Source organism: Oncorhynchus keta, chromosome 6, assembly GCF_023373465.1.
Source record: "Oncorhynchus keta strain PuntledgeMale-10-30-2019 chromosome 6, Oket_V2, whole genome shotgun sequence".
Classification (NCBI taxonomy): Eukaryota; Metazoa; Chordata; class Actinopteri; order Salmoniformes; family Salmonidae; genus Oncorhynchus; species Oncorhynchus keta.
Window position 1 is genome coordinate 27,566,803 of NC_068426.1, and position 20,096 is coordinate 27,586,898.

Genomic DNA, 20,096 nt, shown 5'->3' on the forward strand with positions numbered 1-20,096 from the left:
CAGTTGAGACCAAGGTATCCTTTTCTTTTTTCTTTTTAAACTCTGTTTATTAAGTTTTACACACACATACAAGACAACACAAAGCAATATAAATAATATACTCAACTAGAAAAAGAAATACTAATAAAAAAATTGATTTAAAGATACCATAGACAAGTTAAACACACCAGGGAGAAGGCTACAAAGGTTAAAGGGCAATTTATTTATTTTTTACCTTTATTTTACTAGGCAAGTCTGTTAAGAACAAATTCTTATTTTCGATGACGGCCTAGGAACAGTGGGTTAACTGCCTGTTCAGGGGCAGAATGACAGATTTGTACCTTGTCAGCTCAGGGATTCGAACTTGCTACCTTTTGATTACTAGTCCAACACTCTAACCACTAGGCTACCCTGCCGCCTCTATAGTACAGGGACAGAGCAAACACCTCACCACTGTTCATGTAAACAGTCAAAGGATAAGGGTGGAGAAATGCTTTAAAATAAAGTTTACAATGCTTTAAAATAAAAAAAAATAGAATGATTATTCATGTAGGCGTGAACAAAATGTAAAAATAACTGGGAAAAACAGGCTCACACTTCAGTCTCTGCCCGGGCAAGACGAACAAGGCATCCATGCGTCACAATCAATAAGCACATGGACCTTAATGCCCCCCCAGCAAAAACACAGAGAGAGGCTCCTCCAACCCTTAAGTCACAGGGGGGTCAAATACAGACTTATTTTAGTTTTAATTGGAATGCCATCAGAGGATGGACTGTTTACAGTAAGACCGGAATGGAGCCCAAGCCTCATTAAACAGTTTGGAGTTCCCACGTGAATTTAATTTAATTTTTTCTAGTTTCAGAGAGCACAACACATCCCTCACCCAATATTTATAAGATGGGGGAGCTGCCATCGTCCAGTTCTGTAGTATTAGCCGTCTAGCTAAAAGAGTTGTATAAGCTACAGTGTCCGACTGGATTCTTGATAGGGGGGTACCCATGGGCAGTACTCCAAAAAGGTCTGTAAGGGGAGACGGATCTATAACAGTGTCATATATATCAGAGAAACATTTAAATATTAATTCCCAGAAACATGACAGTTTATGACAGCCCCAAAACATATGCAACAGTGTGGCTGGTTCCACTTTACATCTGACACAGGTAGGATCAAAATCAGAGAATATTCTTATAAGTTTGGCCCCCGACCAGTGGATACGGGGAACCACCTTGAATTGAATGAGGCTGTGTCTAGTGCTAAAAGAGGACGAGTGCACCCTGTGCAGCACAGATTCCCAGGCGTCTTCCCCAAGTTCCTCCCCCAAATCCTTTTCCCATCGAGTCTTTAAAGGCACCAAAGAAGGGTTCTTTCTGTAAGTCATGAATGATTGCATATACATCTGAAATTGAGCCCCTAGGAAGCTTGTTCAACTCCAAGATGCTCTCTATAGCTGTATTTGCAGGCCTATGGGGAAATCCAGGTGTGTTAGCTCTGACAAAGTTTCTAGTCTGGAGACTAGAAAAGTGGGAAAAAAAGTGGGATTGGGGGAGATTGAACTTTTCCTGCAGCTGAGAAAAAGAGGCAAATGTATCATCAAATAATAATTGGGCTAGCGAGGAGAGGCCTAGTGAGTGCCAAATGATTCAAAGATGGAGGAAATAAAATGTTCTGATTGATTGGGTCTGATAGAGAAAAGCCTCGGAGGCTAAAGGCTAAACGGAACTGATTCCAAATTTTAAGAGACTGCTTTACAATTGGGTGTGTTCACACCTTTTGCCTAGGGACACTGGGAGAGACGAGCACAACACAGAGGAAAGTGCTGCAGGTTTACACTATTCAGACTCCATCTGGACCCAGAGTGGTCTAGGGCCAGTAGGATCAGTCTGCAGCCAGTACAGAAGGGCCCTGAAATTTGCAGCCCAGTAGTATGTCTGAAAATTTGGTAGAGCTAAACCCCCCAATGACCTAGGCTTCTGTAAATGTTTTCTACCAATCCGTGGTACCTGGCCATCCCAAATAAAATGCATGAATGTTTGATCCAGTGAAATAAAAAAAGATTTTGGAATAAAAATGGGTAAACATTGAAATAAATATAAACATTTGGGCAACACATTCATTTTAATGACATTAATCCTTCCGATAAGAGAGAGGGGTAGCGAATTCCAAAAAGTAAAAGATTACACACTCTAAACTACACAATTATCTTGGATACGAAGACAGCAAAGACAACTAAGTAGCTAGCTAACACTACACTAATCAAGTCGTTCAGTTGAGTGTAATAGTTTCTACAGTGCTGCTATTCGGTAGACGGATGGACGTTAGCTAGCTGGCTAGCTGCTGGGCAGTAGACTACGTTAGGACGACAAAATACGATAATTACGCAATTATCTTTGATACAAAGACAGCTATGTAGCTAGCTAAGAAGAAATTGCTAAGATTAGACAAATCAAACCGTTGTACTATAATGAAATGTAATGAAAAGTAATACTACCTGCGGACCGAAGTGCGAATGCGACCGCTCGCTCCAACCCGGAAGTACTGTTCTGGCAGACATATCAGTGTGGATGACGGATCACCACCTCAAGCTGAACCTCGGCAAGACGGAGCTGCTCTTCCTCCCGGGGAAGGACTGCCCGTTCCATGATCTCGCCATCACGGTTGACAACTCCATTGTGTCTTCCTCCCAGAGCGCTAAGAACCTTGGCGTGATCCTGGACAACACCCTGTCGTTCTCAACTAACATCAAGGCGGTGGCCCGTTCCTGTAGGTTCATGCTCTACAACATCCGCAGAGTACGACCCTGCCTCACACAGGAAGCGGCGCAGGTCCTAATCCAGGCACTTGTCATCTCCCGTCTGGATTACTGCAACTCGCTGTTGGCTGGGCTCCCTGCCTGTGCCATTAAACCCCTACAACTCATCCAGAATGCCGCAGCCCGTCTGGTGTTCAACCTTCCCAAGTTCTCTCACGTCACCCCGCTCCTCCGCTCTCTCCACTGGCTTCCAGTTGAAGCTCGCATCCGCTACAAGACCATGGTGCTTGCCTACGGAGCTGTGAGGGGAACGGCACCTCAGTACCTCCAGGCTCTGATCAGGCCCTACACCCAAACAAGGGCACTGCGTTCATCCACCTCTGGCCTGCTCGCCTCCCTACCACTGAGGAAGTACAGTTCCCGCTCAGCCCAGTCAAAACTGTTCGCTGCTCTGGCCCCCCAATGGTGGAACAAACTCCCTCACGACGCCAGGACAGCGGAGTCAATCACCACCTTCCGGAGACACCTGAACCCCACCTCTTTAAGGAATACCTAGGATAGGATAAGTAATCCTTCTCACCCCCCTTTTAAGATTTAGATGCACTATTGTTAAGTGACTGTTCCACTGGATGTCATAAGGTGAATGCACCAATTTGTAAGTCGCTCTGGATAAGAGCGTCTGCTAAATGACTTAAATGTAAATGTAAATGTTTCAAACTGTCTGCTAGAGCAACAAAGTTTTCCTAAAACAAATTTGAATATTTCCTTGTCACTTTAACTCCCAAGTAGGTGAATTGATCCCGGACAATCCTAAACTGAGAACTTGTAGAAGAGCACTTTAAAGCAGCCTTGTTTACCGGAAAAAGCTCACTCTTGCCTCGATTCTGCTTGTACCCTGAGATTGATCCAAACATTTTAAGAACAGATAAGGCACGTGGCAATGAGGTATCAGGGTTGGAGATAAACAAAAGGAGGTCGTCAGCATATAGCGAGACTTTCTGCTCCCAGCCCGCCCTGATTATACCTTGAATGGCATCATTAGAGCGTAGTGCAATGGCGAGAGGCTCGATTGCCAAAGCAAACAACAAGGGGGAGAGTGGTCAACCCTGTCTGGATCCGCGGTGCAAGGGAAAATAGTCAGAGGACAAGTTATTAGTCCGTACCGAAGCCATGGGGGAAAAATAAAGAATCTTTATCCACGCAATGAATGTTAGGTAATCCCACTCAACGCAGTCAAACGCTTTTTCGGCATCAAGTGAGACCACCACCTCCGGGTCCTCCGACGCCGGGGAGTACAGTATATTCATAAGGCACCTAATATTGAAAAATAAATGCCTATTTCTCACAAAGCCAGTCTGGTCAGAGTGTATTACTTGGTGCAGCAAGCCTTCCATACGGATGGCTAAAAGCTTAGCTAGGATTTTGTAATCACAGTTTAAAAGCGAGATTGGGCAATAGGATCCACATTCCAGGGGGTCTTTGTTTTTCTTTAATAGTAATGAAATTGAAGCCTGATAAAGACTAGGCGGTAGCTTTGAAGTATTAAGGCACTCTGCAAATAGTCGAGACAAAAATGGGCAAAGCAGACCAGAAAACGTCCTGTAAAATTCGGTTGGAAAACCGTCCGGACCTGGTGATTTACCACGTTTCATTGCGGACACTGCTGTTGCAATCTCCTCAAGCGTAAATTCTACTTCTAGACAGTCATGGGAGTCTGTATAAATTGAAGGCATATTCAAGCCATTAAAGAAGGAATCAATCAGCAAAGGGTCTTGAGGGGATTCAGAGGTGTATAGCGCAGAGTAAAATTGTTTGAATTGATCATTGATCTCTTTATGTATAACTGTGGTGGCACCAGACAGAGTCCTTATTTGTGGGATTAAACGTGAGGCCTCAGATTTACGGATCTGATGTGCAAGGAGTTTACTGGCCTTGTCGCCTTGTTCATAGACTTTATATCGCAAGAGTAACTGTTCAGCTTGCCTGGTAGAAAGCTCATCAAATTCAGATTGGGGTAGTTGGCACTCTTTATGCAGATCAGAGGAAGGATCCATAGCATACTTCCCATCCAGTGTGGCTATGGACTCGCTCAGGTCCCGAAGTCGCTGGGAGCGAACTCTGTTTTGGTTGGCCGTATAAGAAATAATTTGGCCACGTAGGTATGCTTAGAGAGACACCCATATGGTAGAGCAGGACATACCTGGTGTTGAATTAGTTTCTAGGAATAAGGTGATTTCAGAAGAAATTAAATTGACAAACTCCTTATCTGAGAGTAAAATGGGGTTGAGACGCCATTGATAACACATAGGAGGTCGCTGGGGGAACTCTAGTTCAAACACTAATGGCTAATGGTCAGAAATAACAATACTCTCGTAAGTACACTGCCAAAGGTTAGGCAGAAGTTTTTTGTCCAAAAATAAGTAATCAATCCGGGAGTATGTTTGATGATCATGAGAATAAAAGGAATACTGTCTATCTATAGGATGTAGGAAACGCCAGGCCTCAAACATAGCATATTTCTGAAGAAAGGATTGAATAAGTAGGGCACATTTAGATGGGCCTGCATTTGTTTGTGAGGACTTGTCAAGAACTGGGGACATTTTACAGTTGAAATCCCCCCCTAAAATCAACAAATGAGAATCTAAATTGGGAATAGCAGACAGAAAGTAAGAAATGAAACTTGTGTCATCCCAATTGGGAGCATAAACACTAGCCAAAACAAGAGGGGTAGAAAACAGTTCATCGGTGTCGTGGAAATTTCCTGTATTTACCAAATCATGAGAGCAAACCACACACAAGTCAGAGTTTATCACAAAGTCCATCTTTAATTACATGAGCTCCATCACAACCCTGTGACTCTCAGATCAATTCAGTGTCTATAAATGAATTCTCTGAGAGTCCCTTTCACATTGCAACTGAGATCCTTTATAGCAAAGACACACATAGCCAGACAGCATTGGCATAATTTATCGTTCAGCTTTGTCTCCTAAACTATGTTATTTTCTCAAACTCAGAACCTAAACAAATCCTTACATCAACAGGCATATATCAAATCCATCCTATCTTGACAAGATCACAGAGACACATTGACTGGCACACAGACATTGTGGAGCCAAGAGGTACACGCTTGACCTCTCCCCTCTCTCCGGCCCAAGCAACTTAGTCTTGACAGAGAACAGATACTGCAACCCCGCCACAGTATTATACAAAAATAAACATTCTGATGAGAAGTAACTTACAAACATATGATGAATATAAAACATCTTACCTATGTTACCAACTAATTCTGATTATTCCCCAACACCGGTTACTATGACGTATCGTCCCTTAGGATCAGCAATAACCTCAGAAGCTACAAAGGGAGTATCTTTATCAACCAGAATAGCAGCACCTCTTGATTTACTATGAAAGTTTGAGTGGAACAGTTGACCAACCCAGTCCTTACGCATCCTAAAATGCTCACCAGTCCTCAAGTGAGCCTCTTGTAGAAATGCAATATTTGCATTCAAACCCTTTAAGTGTGTCAACACCCTCTTACGCTTCACCGGGTTATTAACCCCTTTGGTGTTCCATGAAATGTACTTGATCGCATTATTTCGGCCCCTCTGGGCATTCCCGTTATTCAACCCTGTCATTAAAGCATAGAATGGAAAAGCAATGAGCGCCCAAAACCCCCAGAATAACTTGTCTCAGAGTAATAATGTACAGTGGTAGATGTTTGGAAAAAGTACAGAAAAAAAAACTAAAAAAAGACAGAATGACAACATTAGAACTGAACAATTCAACCTGCCCCCCAACCCCCTCCCCCCATCCCAGACAATACCTCCCCAAACGAGGTACAAGCCTAAATAGAACATGTTATCTTCGCATAGCATGTCTGTGAGAGTGCGGTCTTAAACCTAAACCCACAGTCCCGCTCTTTAAAGTTGCGTTTTGTTAGTGGATCAAGCAGCAAAAAGAAAGATTTTTATGCATAAAAAAAAATTAAAAAGGCGAATCCCTTGTGCAAATGGAATGACAAAAGCACCACTTGTAGATGTATATGATTATATTCCCAGTCTTATAACAGGCATTGAGAGAAAAAATAAATAAAATGTATAAAGGCTCTCAGCCAAAAATCTAATTTGAAGTAAGGAAATCGTAGTAAGACAATTAAAAATAATAGTAATTATAATAGTAGTCTAGTTGACGCTGAGAAAGCTTACAACCAATACCAAAAAACTGTGTGTTTGCTGGGCATAAATGACGCTCAAATTTTTTTAAATTGAAGCGAGACCCCCAAAACCGTGTAGCCTCGGGAGACATTTACTGTTTGCTGGGTCAATGCAAACGAATGCAGTAAACAAATAACCAAAAATATTTTGAATCACTGAGACACTGTGTAAACAAACTGAATAGGTGAGGGAGACAGCCTAGAAACACAGGAGTTAAGTAAAACCTTAATACAATTAAATTAAAGTGACTGAATGCTTCTAAGGCACGCACTGAATGGGTTCGCCAACTATACAAGACTAGCCTGTTATATCTAAACATAATTGCACCACAGGTGGGTTACTTACTATCCACAGTTTGCAAGCAACAGTTGCTGAACTGTGAGTATGTTCAAGACTTCTTGATGTGACGTTGAATGTGAGCCATAGCCTCATCCGGAGATTCAAATGTGTAGTCTTTACCCTCATGAGATAGCCATAAACGGGCCTGGAATCGCAGTCCATACTTCACACTTGGATGGTCCGAAGTACTTGTTTGGCCTGTCCGAAAGCTGCGCGCTGCCTGGAAACAGTGGGGGCGTAGTCCTGGTAGATGGAGAAGCTCTGTCCTTGAAAGCTCAGAGTGGTATTGCGGGCTCTTCGGAGGATCTCCATCTTCTCAGGAAAAAAGTGCACTCAAAGAATTAGGGGCCTCTCCCCATCCCGGGGCTTTGGGCGCAGCAACCGGTGGGCTCGATCAATCAGGAGCTTTTCATCGAAGGCAAGAACATCCTTCAGCAGCCCTGAAACGAAATCCGTGGCGCGATGCATTTCCTCTGACCCTGGGACCGATACAAGTCTCAGATTATTGCGGCGAGACTCACACAGCTCTCCTTCACCTATTTCAAATCCGCAGCTAGGCGTTTAACTTCAGCCTCCAGGGATGTAGTTAAGTCGGAGACATTAGTAGCGGAGGTCTCCAGTGCTGCAATCGTTGTAGTGTGTGACGCAGCTGTTGTTTTGAGTAATGTGATTGCTGGCACAGTCTCGTTCCGCAGGATGGTTAAATCTGCTTTTAAAGTATCAGAAACCTCCTGTATTCTGGCCTCAATCGTAGCAACCACCTCTGTTTTCATTTCAACTATCTCAGAGCGTAGTAGTTTGATGGCCTCGAGAATGTTCATTTCAGCGCCGCCAGGCCAAGCCGCACCTCCGGGTAAAGTGTGCGTCCCCGGGCCCTCAGACTCAGGAGAGGGTGGTGATGAGAGCGGGTCTTGTAGGCCGGGTTTTCTCAAAGTCATGCTTTTGGCCTTATGTTTGGTCGACATGCTGACATTCAGAAGCAAAGTAGTCTTGGTTTTTAAGGAAATGGATCACCAAATATATATTTGAAAATAAATACAGTTCTGCTGCAAAATTCACATAAACTTTAAGAATACCACGGGAGCAAACGGAAAACGTCAGTCGCACATGGCGTCCCTCCTATCCCCCCTAAGGTATCCTTTTCAAAGGTGCTCTGCACAATAGTTCACTAAGGACTAAGCTGTCAAGCTCTGGCCTATTCCTCTCTTTGGATTGGTGGATACATCTCGGATACATCTCGTAAGTATTTTAATACTTTTTTGAATATTCGATGGAGGTGTTAGACGTCAACCGCCTGAATTCAATGGAGAGAGATGCTATGCTTAGCTATGCTACGCTATGCTTGTGAAGAAAAAATCTTATTGCAAGAACTGGGAGCTCTTTAGATTTGAGGTGTCCAAATACCTCAGAAAATATGGTAGTAATCTTGCTAAGTCCTGAAGAGCTGAGGAGGAAAGGTTATCATTAAGATAACTTCCCTTTCTGGTCTTCTGAGGTCCCCAGCTGGCCTCTCGGGGCAGGAGAAGATGGAACTGATTGAGTTACAAAATAAACTGGATAAAATACACTGCTCAAATAAATAAAGGGAACACTAAATTAACACATCCTAGATGTGAATGAATGAAATATTCTTATTAAATACTTTTTTCTTTACATAGTTGAATGTGCTGACAACAAAATCACACAAAAAATATCAATGGAAATCAAATGTATCAACCCATAGAGGTCTGGATTTGGAGTCACACTCAAAATTAAAGTGGAAAACCACACTACATGCTGATCCAACTGATGTAATGTCCTTAAAACAAGTCAAAATGAGGCTCAGTAGTGTGTGTGGCCTCCACATGCCTGTATGACCTCCCTACAACACCTGGGCATGCACCTGATGAGGTGGCAGATGGTCTCCTGAGGGATCTCCTCCCAGACCTGGACTAAAGCATCCGGCAACTCCTGGACAGTCTGTGGTGCAATGTGGCGTTGGTGGATGGAGCGAGACATGATGTCCCAGATGTGCTCAATTGGATTCAGGTCTGGGGAACGGGCGGGTCAGTCCATAGCATCAATGCCTTCCTCTTGCAGGAACTGCTGACACACTCCAGCCACATGAGGTCTAGCATTGTCTTGCATTAGGAGGAACCCAGGGCCAACTGCACCAGCATGTGGTCTCACAAGGGGTCTGAGGATCTCATCTCGGTACCTAATGGCAGTCAGGCTACCTCTGGCGAGCACATGGAGGGCTGTGCGGCCCCCCAAAGAAATGCCACCCCACACCATGACTGACCCACCGCTAAACTGGTCATGCTCGAGGATGTTGCAGGCAGCAGAACGTTCTCCATGGCGTCTCCAGACTCTGTCACGTCTGTCTCATGTGCTCAGTGTGAACCTGCTTTCATCTGTGAAGAGCACAGGGAGCCAGTGGCGAATTTGCCAATCTTGGTGTTCTCTGGCAAATGCCAAACATCCTGCACGGTGTTGGGCTGTAAGCACAACCCCCACCTGTGGACGTCGGGCCCTCATACCGCCCTCATGGAATCTGTTTCTGACCGTTTGAGCAGACACATGCACATTTGTGGCCTGCTGGAGGTCATTTTGCCTAGTGGTTAGAGCGGTGGACTAGCAACCGGAAGGTTGCAAGTTCAAACCCCCGAGCTGACAAGGTACAAATCTGTCGTTCTGCCCCTGAACAGGCAGTTAACCCACTGTTCCTAGGCCGTCATTGAAAATAAGAATTTGTTCTTAACTGACTTGCCTAGTTAAATAAAGGTAAAATAAATAAAATAAATAATTTTGCAGGGCTCTGGCAGTGCTCCTCCTGCTCCTCCTTGCACAAAGGCGGAGGTAGCGGTCCTGCTGCTGGGTTGTTGCCCTCCTACGGCCTCATCCACGTCTCCTGATGTACTGGCCTGTCTCCTGGTAGCGCCTCCATGCTCTGGACACTACGCTGACAGACACAGCAAACCTTCTTGCCACAGCTTGCATTGATGTGCCATCCTGGATGAGCTGTACTACCTGAGCCACTTGTGTGGGTTGTAGAGTCCGTCTTATGCTACCACTAGAGTGAAAGCACCGCCAGCATTCTAAAGTGACCAGAACATCAGCCAGGAAGCATAGGAACTGACCACCTGCAGAACCACTCCTTTATTGGGGGTGTCTTGCTAATTGCCTATAATTTCCACCTGTTGTCTATTCCATTTGCACAACAGCATGTGAAATGTATTGTCAATCAGTGTTGCTTCCTAAGTGGACAGTTTGATTTCACAGAAGTGTGATTGACTTGGAGATACATTGTGTTGTTTAAGTGTTCCCTTTATTTTTTTGAGCAGTGTATATAGATTAAACGCAGAAGGAGCCTTTATTTAGATCTAGGAAAGAAATGGTTTGAGGAGGGAGAACAGAATTCATCCTATTTCTTTAGACTTGAGAAATTTCACTCTACAAATAACATTATCCATAAGTTAAACATTGGTGTTATTACAGATGACCAAAAATGAATCGCTAAATACTGTAGCAATTTTTACAGGAAATTGTATAGCTCTACATATTGTCAAGAATCCACAGATATGTTTTTTGACTCACTGAATAATGTTTACTCTATCAGTGATATAGAATCTAAACAGTGATGAACCCATCAAGGTTGAAGAGATTATAGTCTATCAAACATCTAAAGAACATTAAATCACAGGTGTTGATGGAATTACATCAGAATTTGACAAATTATTTTCTGAACAAGTAGATCCCTTCCTATTTGAAGTTTAGAGAGTATTAAAAACAATGTTCTCCCTCCTATAATGAGTCAGGGGTTAATAACACTGATACATAAGCCTAAAAAATAAGTTCTACTCATTGATAACTGGCGTCCAATTTGTCTTCTGAATAATAACGATAAGATATTAGCCTTAAAAAGAATTAAAGAAGTCCTGGATGCAATCATTGATGAAACACAGTCTGGCTTTATGAGGAACAGGCATATTTCTAACAATATCAGACGAGTATTAGACATACAGTGCCTTGCGAAAGTATTCGGCCCCCTTGAACTTTGTGACCTTTTGCCACATTTCAGGCTTCAAATATTTTTGTGAAGAATCAACAACAAGTGGGACACAATCATGAAGTGGAACGACATTTATTGGATATTTCAAACTTCAACAAATCAAAAACTGAAAAATTGGGCGTGCAAAATTATTCAGCCCCTTTACTTTCAGTGTAGCAAACTCTCTCCAGAAGTTCAGTGAGGATCTCTGAATGATCCAATGTTGACCTAAATGACTAATGATGATAAATACAATCCACCTGTGTGTAATCAAGTCTCCGTATAAATGCACCTGCACTGTGATAGTCTCAGAGGTCCGTTAAAAGCGCAGAGAGCATCATGAAGAACAAGGAACACACCAGGCAGGTCCGAGATACTGTTGTGAAGAAGTTTAAAGCCGGATTTGGATACAAAAAGATTTCCCAAGCTTTAAACATCCCAAGGAGCACTGTGCAAGCGATAATATTGAAATGGAAGGCGTATCAGACCACTGCAAATCTACCAAGACCTGGCCGTCCTTCTAAACTTTCAGCTCATACAAGAAGACTGATCAGAGATGCAGCCACATGATCACTCTGGATGAACTGCAGAGATCTACTGCTGAGGTGGGAGACTCTGTCCATAGGACAACAATCAGTCGTATATTGCACAAATCTGGCCTTTATGGAAGAGAGGCAAGAAGAAAGCCATTTCTTAAAGATATCCATAAAAAGTGTCATTTAAAGTTTGCCACAAGCCACCTGGGAGACACACCAAACATGTGGAAGAAGGTGCTCTGGTCAGATGAAACCAAAATTGAACTTTTTGGCAACAATGCAAAACGTTATGTTTGGCGTAAAAGCAACATAGCTCATCACCCTGAACACATCATCCCCACTGTCAAACATGGTGGTGGCAGCATCATGGTTTGGGCCTGCTTTTCTTCAGCAGGGACAGGGAAGATGGTTAAAATTGATGGGAAGATGGATGGAGCCAAATACAGGACCATTCTGGAAGAAAACCTGATGGAGTCTGCAAAAGACCTGAGACTGGGACAGAGATGTCTTCCAACAAGACAATGATCCAAAACATAAAGCAAAATCTACAATGGAATGGTTAAAAAATAAACATATCTAGGTGTTAGAATGGCCAAGTCAAAGTCCAGACCTGAATCCAATCGAGAATCTGTGGAAAGAACTGAAAACTGCTGTTCACAAATGCTCTCCATCCAACCTTTCTGAGCTCGAGCAGTTTTGCAAGGAGGAATGGGAAAAAATGTCAGTCTCTCGATGTGCAAAACTGAGAGACATACCCCAAGCGACTTACAGCTGTAATCGCAGCAAAAGGTGGCGCTACAAAGTATTAACTTAAGGGGGCTGAATAATTTTGTACGCCCAATTTTTCAGTTTTTGATGTTAAAAAAGTTTGAAATATCCAATAAATGTCGTTCCACTTCATGATTGTGTCCCACTTGTTGATTCTTCACAAAAAAATACAGTTTTATATCTTTATGTTTGAAGCCTGAAATGTGGCAAAAGGTCGCAAAGTTCAAGGGGGCCGAATACTTTCGCAAGGCACTGTTACGTGACTTCTCAGACCTAATAACCGAGGATAGCTTTATATTATTTTTTAGATTTTTATAAAGCATTTGACACAGTAGAGCATCAGTTCTTCTTACACTCCCTTGAGAGACTTGGCTTTGGGCATTTTTTCTGTAAGGCTATTAAGACTCTCTATACAAATGGTAACAGCTCTATCAAATTGAAATATGGCACCTCACCTAGATTTGAGTTAAAGAGAGGAATTAGGCAAGGTTTTCCTCTCTCCGTACCCGTTTTTATTAATCACCCAACTTCTTACAAATTCTTTAAATAATAGTCCTGTACAAGGTATTTCCATAGCTGGTAGAGAAATTACTATAAGCGATACTACACTTTTTCTTAAAGATGCTAACCAAATTCGCATGTCGATCAATGTAACCAAGGCTGAAGGTATCTTTAGACTAACATATGGCACTCTGTTTATATCTTGACAGTAGAATAAGCAAGGAGATAGACCAGATGCTTTTCAACTTTCTGTGGAGAAACCATACCCATTACATTAGGAACACTGTTGTAATGAACACTTATGAGAATGGTGGGCTGAATTTTCTGGACTTTACTACCTTAAATAATACGTTTAAGATCAACTGGATAAAACAATTCCTAAGAAGACCCACTTCTATGTGGAATTTTATTCATCGTGTCTTCTCTACTTTTGGTGGCCTTAACTTCATGTTGGTTTGCAATTATAATATTGTGGAAGGACCACTAGAGGGCAGGCTGGGCTCATGGATAGTAGCCCAACAAAGCATGGGAGACAAGGTAACCAGAGTCAATTAAGCACAGCTGACGGTACTAATGAGATACTCTCCTTCCCTATAAAAGAGAGAATGGAACCAGCAGAGTGGGAGAAAACTATCTCTGGAAGATGGCCACCGAGAGAGAGAGAGAAGCTGTGCTGAAAGAACCACCTGGTGACAAACCCGTGATTTATGTTTGTTGTAGTTTAAAGATTATCCTATTGTGTTCTTGTTTCATCTGGAGAAGAAGATGTGTTTTTTCCTTGGAAGATTTTTCATTGATTATGTTAGAATGTTTTTGGTTGACAAAATACCCTCAATAGAGAACCGTGTTCAATCAGAAAACCTACTCCTGACTCGTTTATTCCACCTTCCCGCTTTAGAGTGACGCCTAATTACTTGGTACGCTCACAATATTGACAAAGTTCCAGTGAAACATTCTGCTTTTCTTGTCATGGTCCTTAATTTATAAGCAGAATTTCTCCCCACACAGATATTATATATGGAATAATTGGGATATATTGTATAAAAATACTGTTTTGTTTTTGAATATTGGTTCTGAAATAATATCCTATTGGTGAGCCAACTGGTAAATGCAGAGGGTCTTTTACTCAGTTATAAGGAATTCTTATCACTTTACAAAGTCCCTATAACACCTAAATATTTTGCAATTGTTTTAGATGCCATTTCCTCAGGTGTTGCTTTATGATTCAGGAATGTGTCAAGACCTGACCCTCAGAGCCTACCTTCCATTGACCCTGTTGACTTATCAGTAGGATAGATTTGATTATTTTTTGGTCCATTCAACAACAGAGCGATACGAACCTTGTGTCAGCAGGATGTTGTATCTATATATACACCTTATGTCATGCCTTATTGGAATGGATTTATTGATATCTGTTGGAAAACAGTTTGGATGTTGCCACACACATACGTACGTACTTGTTAACAAAATGAAGGAAGTTTCCTTTAAAATTATTCATAAATATTATCCTGCCAACCATTATATGAATGAGTTTAAGGAAAACATCAACTCAAATTACTCCTTTTGTAATAACCACCCAGAAACCGTGTTACATGAATACAATGCCAAAAAAAGATGTAAGAAAACTGTGACAAGACATCGGTAGATTTATAATTGAACACATTTATGAAAATCTTCTACACTATTGTGGAGAGATGTACTGCTTAGATTCTTTACCTATGATAGAAATAAGCTGAAACATTATGTAATTAATTTCATTCTTCTTTTGGACAAATTTACTAACAAAACACCACATTTTCTTACCTTATAAAAATAAATTTAACTAATTTTAAGACAATTAAATACTCTAACAAAAAAGCTGTTACACTTATTCTATGTATGTCACGGTCCTTGTGTAATGTGATATTGTAACCCCTCGCCCCACCCCCAGCCCAATCGTCCTTTGTATATTATTTATATACACACACACACACACACACTTGTGTTCCCACATGCACTTCCTGTATTGATCTGTTAATAATAATAATAAAAATTAAAAAAGATGCTGCTACTATATGCATAGCCATCTTGAGATAACTCCCGAGGTAAGTGTTTTTTTTTTCTCCAAAGTTGCCGGGATGTCACGTGTCCTACTTACATTAGTACACTCATAATCTAAGCATTACGAAATGTATATTCGATCAATTAAACGTCACGTAGCAAATAAACTATTACTTTTTTGTTTTTGACCAAATTCGACACTTATTGACCGCCACACAAAAACTCCTCGCTTGGTGACCGAAAAGAAACATCTCTGCCACCACCTGCTGGCGAAGACAGTTTTGGCCAAATTATCCCTCCCGCGTCGCCTCTTCCTCTCTGGGATGAGCGGGAGCAGAAAAACGAACTTCACGGGAGAATGTGCGGTCCTCCACGGATACTTTGACCCACAGGTACGCACATAAATTGGAGAAAGTATAACCTGCGACTCCGATGGCAGAAGGATGAAACTCGAGAAACGATTCGAAATTGATACCATTGTGTAAAATAAATCGAAATATTACATGAGTTCCCTGGCGAGCACACAAAAAACATGACTTGGGATAATAAATAAACGGAGACATGTTTTCGCAAAATAACCCCTCATATGTTGTACAGTTTAATCGGGAATCATATTTAATTGGCTCTATAATTATTAAACCATACTTCAATGTTATGAAATGTAATTCTCATAAATAATAAGGTGAATAGTAGGACAAATTGCGTTTAAACTGATGCCGTTTTCAATGCCTCAGTCGGGCAGATCTGTCACATGTCCATTGTCAGTTACAATCAGGGTAATTACCACACCTGACGGTGTTACGCAATTGGGTAGCTTTGACAATCAAATGGGTGGGTATAACAAGGCATGCAATTTCAATGCGTAATGGCGCACAATGGCTGCATTAGCACTGTCAAAAGATTTGGCGAATGGAAGATTTACTGGCCAATGAGTGGCTTATGAGCCGGTTCCAATCACCAAGAGCTGTTCTCTTGGATCTCTGTGCTGTACTGGGCCCAGCTTTACAGAGAAACACCCATGTAACAGTGTGGCTTCCGTCCGTCTCCTCGCCCCAACCTGGGCTCGAACCACGGACCCTCTGCAACTACTTCAAGGTCTCAGAGCGAGTGACGTCACCGATTGAAACGCTGTTAGCGCGCACCCCACTAACTAACAATTTTACATCGGTTACACCCGCAGAAACCAAGCCGTCGTGCCTGTCCCACTTCAATTCCTTGGCAATCTCGTTAATAGCGTCGATGGTGTCTCTGGGTTTGCAGTGGAGACGCCAGGGCTGGGCGCACTCAGCTCTTACTCAGTTGCAGCACCACCGGGCACTCAGCTCTTACTCAGCTGCAGCACCACCGGCCCAGCTGGAACACTCAGGGACTAGAAACAAAGTCACAATTGTTTGTGTAAATAAAATGTTTAAACAACTTGAATGCATTTGGTTTACTCTTTTCAAACGAGGGGATACTAGTTACATACCTGGGTCATCCGTTACGTCCTGCATGTCGGTGTCCTCCTCCGTCGCTACTCCACTCAGGTGGGATTCCCCTATAAAACTGGCAAGTCGCCCATCAAGGGGGTTGAGCTCCGGTGTCCCCTTTCCCCCGCTCGTGGCACAAACACTGTCTCTGTACGGCTATGCGCCTTTCGGCCTCCACTTTTGTCGGACCACGTCTTTTTACCTTCTGCATTCACAGCGTCCGCCACATGCTGCCACTAACGCTTTTTGGCATTTGTAATGCCCACACTGTGTCCACCAAACAATATATTTGTTCTTGCTTCAACCTCCCCTTCAAGAAATTCAATTTCACATTGTGTGAAATGGCTTTTTTTTTGCCTTTCTGCCGTGTTTTGCCGTCATGAAAGTCAGTATGGCTGAATATTAATTAGGGGCGTTTCACTGACTATTTATAGGCAACTATGAACGTTAAAAGGGTGGGTGGGACAAGACGCTCGCTCACGTGCGCCAAATTTCGAGTTGATTGTGATTTGTGAAGGGAAACCGGCGTGGGACATGCGTGCGCACTGTGTTATAAATTAGAATATTTTTTGGGCGTAAGCACGTTCTGTGTTTCGTCCGTACGCCACCTTTTGAGTGAATCCTCCGCACAGTTTTATGAGGGCCCAGAGATGGCAGAACAGAGTACTCGGGTCGGGGTGTAAACGGTCTATAACCCATACAGTCTATGACCAAAACCATCTTCTGAAGCCAAGCCATGTTGTGACTCAGCAAAATTACGATTATACAGCAAACAAGTGTAATATACCAGTTTGGTTTACTCAATATTTAACCAAAATAAGAGTTATGCAATATTAAATGAATTCAGTAATTGAACAGTCTTCTATGCTCATTAAAACAAGACACCTATAAGATAATGGTTTGTATTTTTTTTCTCCATTGGCCAAGGAGTTACCACTCCGATCACGTTTTAGGTTGTATCTTACCAGGCTGTCATATAGCTATGCTGGTTGTCCTTGTAGGTAGACACATTTGCAGGATTGTGTTAATAATCTGAATTGTGATCTACTGTAAAGGTCTACTACACAATTTCGTGTATGAAAATGTAGAAGGGGCAATTATAGATGACAAATAGAGCTTTGAATTTCACTGGGTGCAAAATAAACACATTTGCTGTCCTAGTGAAGGGCCCTAGTATATATGCTATAATAATGTCAAACATAGAAAGATGAGCTTAAAACTGTTTAGGGCTGCAATCCCGTTAACAGGATTGATATGACAACAGCCAGTGAAAGTGCAGGGGCCAAATTCAAAACAACAGAAATCTCAATTAAAATTCCTCAAACATACATGTATTTTATACCGTTTTAAATGTAATCTTGTTGTTAATCCCACCAGTGTCCGATTTCAAATAGGCTTTACATCGAAAGCACCACAAACGATTGTTAGGCCACCACTAACTCACAGAAAAACACAGCCATTTTTCCAGCCAAAAAGAGGAATCACAAAAAGCACAAAGAGAGAAAATGAATCACTAACCTTTGATGATCTTCATCAGATGACACTCATAGGACTTCATGTTACACAATACATGTATGTTTTGTTTGATAAAGTTCATATTTCTATTTAAAAAATCTGAGTTTACATTGGTGCGTTACATTCACTAGTTCCAAAAACATCCAGTGATTTTGCATAGCCACATCAAATTTACAGAAATAGTCATCATAAATGTTCATGAAAATACAAGTGTTACACATGAAATTATAGATATACCTCTCCTTAATGCAACCGCTGTTTCAGATTTTTTAAAAACTTTACGGAAAAAGCAAAACATGCAATAATCTGAGAATGGCGCTCAGAATTTATTTTTTATCCGCCATGTTTGAGTCAACAGAAATAATATTATAAATATTCCCTTACCTTTGATCTTCATCAGAATGCACTCCCAGGAATCCTAGTTCCACAATAAATGTTTGATTTGTTCGATAATGTCCATTATTTATGTCAGAGTAGCTACACCTGGACAAAAATAACACCTATGTGAGTATGCTATTCATTGACTACTGCTCAGCGTTCACCACAATAGTGCCCTCCAAGCGCATCTCTATTGCTAAGGAACCTGGGACTGAACACATCCCTCTAACTGGATCCTAGACTTCCTGACGAGCCGACACCAGGTGCTGAGGGTAGGCAACAACACATCTGCCACACTGACCAACAACACGGAGACCCTTCCTATACTCAGTTTACCCACAACTGCGTGGCCACGCATGACTCCAACTAACAGAGCGGCACGTCTTGCTCTTCATTGTAATCAGAGGGCTAATATAAATACTATGCATGCCAGTCGCTCTTCGCTAAGAGTCGAGGAGAGACTGACTTTTATTTTTAATAAGAAACGTTAAATTCCAAATGGTTTGCATACTCAACTTACACACAGCTCTGACACACACACTTACCCCCACATGCCACCACGGGTATTTTCAGTCCCCAAATCCAGAACAAATTCAAAAAAGTGTACTGTATTATTATATAAAGCCATTATTGCTCAAATGAACAGAATCTGGTTTAAATAAACATAAAGCAACACCTTACGGCACAACGCCTCTCCCCTATTTGACCAAGATATTTTGTATGCATTTATATGTGGACTATGTGTGCCGTTTTGAAACGTATGTAGTTCTGTTGTCTATGTCATGTTACTTGTTTTGTGTGGACCCCAGGAACAGGAGCTGTTTTCACAACAGCTAATGGGGATCCTAATAAAATACAAAAATCATTAAGCTTGCTAATGACTCCTGGTGGTAGGCCTGATCACTGACGACGAGGGAGCAGGTCCTGTCATGGTCCAAACACAGCCGTAAAGAAGGCATGACAATGCCTCTTCCCCCTCAGAAGATGGGCTCTCAGACTCTCAAAGTCATACAGCTGCACAATTGAGAGCATCTTGACTGGCTACATCACTGCTTGGTATGGCAATTGCTTGGCATCTGACCGTAATGTGCTACAGAGGGTAGTGCGTGCACACGTTCCAGTACATCACTGAGGCCTAGCTCCCTGCCATTCAGGACCTCTATAACAGGCGGTGTCCGAGGAAGGCGCTTAAAATTGTAGTCATAGACTGTTGTCTCTGCTACCACATGGCAAGTGGTACCAGAGAGCCAAGTCTAGGTCCAAGAGGCTTCTAAACAGATTCTAACCTCAAGCCATAAGACTGCTGAACAGTTAATCAAATGGCTACCCAGACTATTTACATTGATCCCCTATTTATTTAGCACTAGCTCTATGCACTCAATGGACACTCAAACACACACTTTTACATACGCTACTTATACTCTTTATTTATCCCGATTGCCTAGTCCCTTTTACCCCTACCTACATGTACATATTACCCCAATTACCTCAACTACAAAAGTACCCCCCTGCACATTGACTCAGTACTGGTACTCCTATATACTGTAGCCTCATTATTGTATTATTTCCTTTAAGTA

At 42.1% G+C, this 20,096-nt stretch overlaps 1 long non-coding RNA gene across 1 annotated transcript; it reads right to left on the reverse strand.

The window, feature by feature from the left end:
- Positions 1-15,721: 15,721 nt before the first annotated feature.
- On the reverse strand, positions 15,722-17,128 carry LOC118385319 (uncharacterized). The gene is made up of 2 exons (XR_004825993.2): positions 16,626-17,128; positions 15,722-16,526 (listed from the first exon to the last, which is right to left on the reverse strand). It is a non-coding gene; the product is annotated as an uncharacterized LOC118385319 (long non-coding RNA).
- Positions 17,129-20,096: the final 2,968 nt, after the last annotated feature.